The sequence below is a fragment of the Tasmannia lanceolata genome, unplaced genomic scaffold (assembly GCF_043159265.1).
Source record: "Tasmannia lanceolata isolate RefF3 unplaced genomic scaffold, GAP_Taslan_0.1 ptg000007l, whole genome shotgun sequence".
Lineage (NCBI taxonomy): Eukaryota > Viridiplantae > Streptophyta > Magnoliopsida > Canellales > Winteraceae > Tasmannia > Tasmannia lanceolata.
In genome coordinates, this window is record NW_027518684.1 from 7,606,851 (window position 1) to 7,613,627 (window position 6,777).

Sequence of the window (6,777 nt, forward strand, 5' to 3'; positions counted from 1 at the left end):
TAGAAATAGCATTTTTCATTTTTCCCCTTTCATACCTTCTTCTCCGTTCGGATTTGGCTCAGATCTGGCCAAATTCATTACAAATCCGGTGACATTTGCCGGAATCTGGCCATTTTCCAGCTTATACTTTCATCCACCATCGTCTTCAACCTTCCTTAGCCACCATCTTAATTTCACAGCCATCCTATTCTTCTTTATTTCCTTCAAACCCTCGAACTCTCAAACCTTCAAATCCTTATCCATTAGAACCCTAGATCTGTCCCTCTGATAGCATCAAATTTCAGATCTAAATGCCCTTGAGTATCAATTTGTTTGTGATGGGCTAAATTTGCTATTCTCGGTCTAGATTGGAGCATTTCTTCATCGTTCAAACCAGCTCAACTCTGTTAAAATTGAACTTATTTTCTATTGGAGTTGAACATGACCTCTTCCAGATTCCAATAATTTCATTAGCATCTGATCATTTCAGCTGGTTTTAATTTTTGCTATATGCATATCTGGTTGTTCTACACTCAAATCTGCTTGTTGCCTAGATAGATTTGGTTTTAATTTGAGAATTTCTTCTGGATCTTATGATGTGTGACACCAAACCCTAGATCATTACCTTCTCAAGCAAAGAGATCAGGAGTGTTCATCGGTTCTAAGAAAAGGTGAAGAAAAGGAGTCATTACATTTTCTTCTTCAGCTAGATTGATCAAATCTTCGGCTTCTTCATCGTCTGTAAGTCCAATTAATTTTTCATTTTTTTTTCTTTCTTTTCCTCTATTAAATAAATGTAGATCTAGTTTGTTCATAATAGGATTTGTTTTCTGTTACTTCCTGGGGATTTATGAATCTTCGAATTTGATCGTATTTGAGTAGATCTAGCTATGTCTCTGTAAGATCTTATCATTTCCTTTCGGGATTTATTTAATTTTTATTAAAAAAATTCCATGATTTAAACCTTTTCTGTTATCTCTATTTATTAAATCGTACAGATCTAATATAGCATTCAACGCATCATCAGATTACCTGGTGATCTACATTTAGCTTTCAAGGTGTACGAGACCGTGTGTAAGTACGTGTGTATATATCTGTGAGCCTGTGCTTATGTATGTATGTGTATGTAATGGTAATGTCCATGCCGAGTTCATTTGGTATGTGTTTATCCATAATATGTGTTGTTCTCATGTTTGCTCACATTTTTAATAAAGTTAATACGTGTGTCATATATTCATGATCTCATAGTCTGTTAAGAATGTAGTGGATGTCAGTTGTTTGTAGTCTAAATGTAGATTTTCAATTGGAAAGCTAATCCTTAGCAAGTCCAAGAATGGCATGTTTCTTTTAGCTGGTCTTTCTTATGTTATTTCAGTGATCTGTGGGTTTGTTCCTTAGAGTTTTTCCCTTGGAGACTAACACCCTTAATTGTCATTTATAATAATACTTTTGTGATTCCCCTTCATTTTTCTTGATTAATAGCCTGATGCAACTCTGTAAAAAACTAAATATGTGGTTATCAATTTAACTTTGTTGCAGCTATTACACAACCTGTTTGTATTTCTTTTTCAGAATGACTTCTGAGAAACTCTTGTGGAATGTGATAATGTATGAATGGTTCATAGAATATTAAAATGTGAGTGTTGGACCCATTCATTTCCTTATGAAATTTGTGAGAACTGTTAAGTCTTCTTGATAGCCTTGTGAATATCAAAGGTAATCATATGGAAATCATGTTTAGCTATCTTAAAATAAGAGCATAGAGGTATTGCAATTCATTTAAATAGAGAAGGCTTAATATTCTGTTTTGAAAAGGTTAATTAAGTTTGAACACTAATTTTAAATGAGAAATTCCCATAAAGGAAAGATGGAATATTTGCGTGAAAGTAGCATGAGTAGAGTGACAATCTCCTTCCCTATTCAGTTCATACATTTCAGCAGATATTGGCCTGCAATGTTTTGGCATATCCAGACAGTTCAGGAAAGTACTTCTTCTTGATTTTATATTGAATGATGAACTTATTGTTTTAGATTTCCGGAATCAAATCTGTGTGATTTTCTTTGATCACTACAAAAGTTTTACTAGTTTATGATGCATTTCGAAGGAAGGTTTTGCTTGAATGTGAACTTCTGAGATGTGAATGAGCACATATGAGCTTTGTGTGGAATTCTTGACCAATAATTCATTTCTTTTGCTCAAATGGCTAAGGGGTGGGAGTTTATGCTTTGGTTATTTCAAAATAAATTGCAAGGGCCGATTGTAGGGTCAGTGCTTCATAGGAGAAAATAAGGAGAAGTGGTTGGGATATTTCTGTTGTGGATGAATTTTGGTTTGAACTACAACCTTGCATAAATATATAATCCCCACCTCGTATGAATAAATAATTTTGTCATATGATTCATGATATGGACAATGGTTTGTTCGGGGATTCTTTGTGGTGTTGTCTTTGGTGCATAATGTGTGAGAATGCCTGAAAGGTTGATGATATATTACAATTGAATTGAAGTGTGGACATGATTTTTTTGTGCTGTAATTTTTCCTATATATTCTTCCTGCTTAAAGAAACAGGGCAGCAGTGATACTCTATGAGCATGTAAAATGCTTGTTTAGGTCTCAATTTTTGTTTATGATCTGTTGTTCCTCAAACTGATTCCAGTCACAAAGAATTTTAAGAATATTGAGTTGAATTTGAGGCATAAAATTTCAGTTTCTTGTTGGTGATAGATGGTGTGCCATATTACAGCATGTATTGTAACCTGTTAAATTTTGTAATGCTTATTCAAGTGTTGAAATGTTAAGGGTTCTTAGAGTCCATTTTTTTAGCTTAAAGTCAATAGAAAATCTCAATTTCTGAGTTCACCTGTGTTTAATGGTTATGGTCGTATACATAATTTCTCTTATAATATGAATTACTATTTTCTTTCATCAAGATTTGTTGACATGTTGTGCATCAGATGTGTTTATTATATCATAATTATTAATGGGATTGCATTCATTGTCCTATTACCCTTTCATTTAATCCGTGGAATATAATGGCGATGAAGGCGTTAGCCCAAGCCCATTTTCTTAGGGGACTTGCTCAGTCCAAGTAGTGCTCCCCTCTTTATTTAGTAGACTAACACAGTCTTTTTAGATATCTTTTAGATAGAAGAGCCCTTCATTTAGGAGACCATTGTGGTCTCATAATGAGTTACACTAAGAGACATACATTGTCTCGGTAGCCCTATTTTGGTAGGATCATTAGAGAGTCTTTGACTGATTTATCGCTTTGGTAGTGTTATTAGAGAGTCCTTGACTCATTTACTTTCATTTCTAATAGTGCTATTAGAGTCTCTGACTCATTTGCCCCCTTCTTTAGTAGCATTAGTTAGGAGTTTCTCCTTGAAGCTGTTGTCACTCTTCTTTATTAGAAACTAGCATAGTCTCATTAGAGCTTTGCCTCCTGAGATTCTATTAATTCCTTGTCTTTGGCATTAGTTTACCAGGTTTAGGGGTTTCCCCTGTTAGCCCTAGGGTTTGGCCCAGGGTGTTATTTTGTGTATTCCCTTAGATTTTTGATCAAAAGGGTGAAAATACTTTAAAATCCAAAAACACTTAAAATATTTTAAAAATCCAAAACATCTGAAATTCGAAATCCAAAAATATTGAAAAAGCTTTAAAATCCAAAAACATTAGAATATTTGAAAACTCAAAAACATCATAAATTTAAAACATCAAAAACATTTGAAAACATCAAAAACCTTAAAAAAGTGTAATGTGTTATGTTTTGGAGTAGTTTAGGAAAGTTCGTTTCGAACTACGTTGGCTTAATCCTCTTTCACGAGGTACGTAGTGCAGCTTCAGATCTTCATCCCAAGTCTAACCAGACTTTTGTAAATAGTATCGAAAATCTTCTTTTTGAATAAAACTTTAAAACCTTGTTTTCAAGAAGCTCTTCCTCTAGAGTTAGGGATTTGTCCTAGATAGAGAGTTTTAGAGTTAAGGGTTTGTCCTTGGTGTTTGTTTGTTTGTTATGTGCTTGTTTTAGAGTTAGGGGTTTGTCCTAGAGTTATAGGAACGCCTCCATCCGGTCAGTTGGCGATTCACATCGCCGACTGATGACTAGAATAGGATGGGTTAGTCCGCCCTTTGTTTTTCGTAGGAAACACAACCTAGTTACACATAGGTTGTAGGAACCACCTGCATTAGCTTAGGGCTAACCTGCATTTAGTTAGGGCATATAGGGTGTCCTAAAATTCACAATCCATTAGAATTTAAATAATCACATAAGAAGCTTTAATAACTAGTTCGGTCTTTTAGATCGAGTCTAGGATAGAGGTCTAGATGTCTTAGGCATCATAGTTTAGAATAGGTGCGAAGAACTAAGTGACTCTGATTCTTGGGGAGGAGGGGATACGTAAGCTTCTTTGGATGAACATCAGACCATCCGAAGACTCGGGTTAAATCGTTTAGAGTCCTAGGATTTGTTGTTTTGTCATGTTGTGTATTTTGTTGTGTTTTCTTACTTTCCTGTGCAGACCTTATACCTTTAGCTGTAGCATGCATGTGTTTGTTCACCAGAACTTAAACACTCATTGGGCATGACACTCATAACCTAGCTATGCTTAGGTGACACTTCTTTCATTTATTTTGTGTATGCTTATTATTCCATCCCCAAGTCATGCATGATTAGGTAGACATTTTTTTGGGGATATTTGTTCCAATTTCACATGATTTTCGCCCAAAACTCTTCAAGGTTAATAATAAATGGCATAAGGGACCAAGTGCTTGCACTCGGACGAATTTGGGGTGCTCTTCGGACCTTCTCCATTCGTAATCAGGCATGGGCCCATATATATTTCCGGTTATCCATTACACAGAGGATTTATTTTTTGGGTTCCATGGCCTATCCATGGATGGCGACTCTGAGTTTATTTCAAGTACGTTTTGGTTTGAGGATTTATCTTTGGATCAAGAGGTATCTCATTCTTTTTATATCGTCACTCGTGCTATGCTATGAGGGTGGCATCCGTTTCGAGAGTTCCTTGGTAGAGATCTCCTCCACGCGTGGATGATCCAGAGGCCGCTGGGGGCTTGTCCCCCACCTCTCTCTCGGATCGGGGTCCACAGAATCACATTTAATGAATCTCCCTCAACAATTGTCAGATCCATTAACCTTCTATCAATATCCAAAATGCCAAAATGTGCCGCCCGACACACCAATAGATCCATAGTATGCCCACACAACATCCCCCTTATCATTGTGACAAACCCCTCCCACTCCTGGATTGCCGGAACTACCACCATCGAAATTAACCTCATACATGTTTTGAGCAGGGGCTCCCATCTTTGCAAAATAAGATCTCTCCCCTCAACACTAAAGCACACCTCCCTCCATCCTTCCCAAAGATCAAAAGCCAATACAAACCGGAAAGAGGGGAGGCATCTCACCCAAGATATAACCAAGGCGATGATCTTCAAGTCAATCCAATGAGGATTCATGGCTTTCCCCTCAAAGACTCTAGAGTTCCTCTCCTTCCATATAGACCACCACATGGCTAGTAAACAAAAATTCCACAAGGTTTTTCCTTTTTCCTTCCAAGGAACCCCTCCCCAAAGGTGCAATAGCGACGGAATAGATTTAGAAAAAACCCAACAAATCCCAAATCTCATGAAGATGAATCGTCATATGATCCTAGTGAACGAACAATGCATAAACAAATGATCCACATATCCCCATCTTGCAGACATAGTGGGCAATGATAATAAGCCACATACCACGGTTTCTCAGAAAATTAATGGTTTGTATTATATCACGACAAACCGCCCAACCAAAGATACAAACTCTAGGTGGGCAATGAAATTTTCATACCTTTGTCGAACATGAAGGGTTAGAAATTTGCATAATACTTTCATAGAAAGATTTAACCGAGAAAGTCCCAGAAAGTTCCTCAGTCCAAAGTCTTTTATCCTCCCCATTCATTTTAATATAACATCCCTCAAGAAGGGCCCGCAGGCTAGAGACCAATTCCACCTCCCACTCAAAAAATGATCTTCTAAACCCCGGGTTCCACACAAGAACACCCTCATTCAACTCAAAGCAATCGCTAACAAAGGCCTCGCTATTTGAAGCCATATTACACATCCCCACACCACACATCCTGCTAGAATGATATTCTATCACCTCTATACACTCTAAATCTAACCTTTGACTTGAAAAGAAAAGACATTTTTAGAATGTCTCTCCAAACCGACAACCCTTTTTTTGCAAACAAGTCCAAGGATTCCCATCTCCCCATATCGCATCCATACTTACTATTGATGACCTTGACCCACCAACAATCATGCTCCTCCCCAAATCTCCATAACCATTTACCCAAGAGCGCATGATTAAAATCTCTAACTCTCCTTAAACCCAAACCACCCAATTTAATGGGGACACAAACCTCCTCCCATTTGACCAAAGCAATACCTCTCTTATCCTCATTCCCACCCCACAAAAATCTCCTCTGGATCTATTCAATCCTAAGGGAGACACTCACAGGGCATTTAAATAAAGACATGAAGTATATAGGTATATTGGACAATACCGCCTTAACCAGCACAAGCCTACCACCACGAGAAACAAGATTCATTTTTCGTGAACCCAATCTTCTCTTAATCCTCTCAACTATAGGATCCCACAGATCTTTATTCGGTCTACGAACCCCTAACGGAAGGCCCAGATACAAGGAAGGCAACGAGTCCAACTGACCTCCCAGAATCACAGCAATTTCCTGAGCCCTCTCCTTAGGAATATTCAAAGCAAAAATTTTACA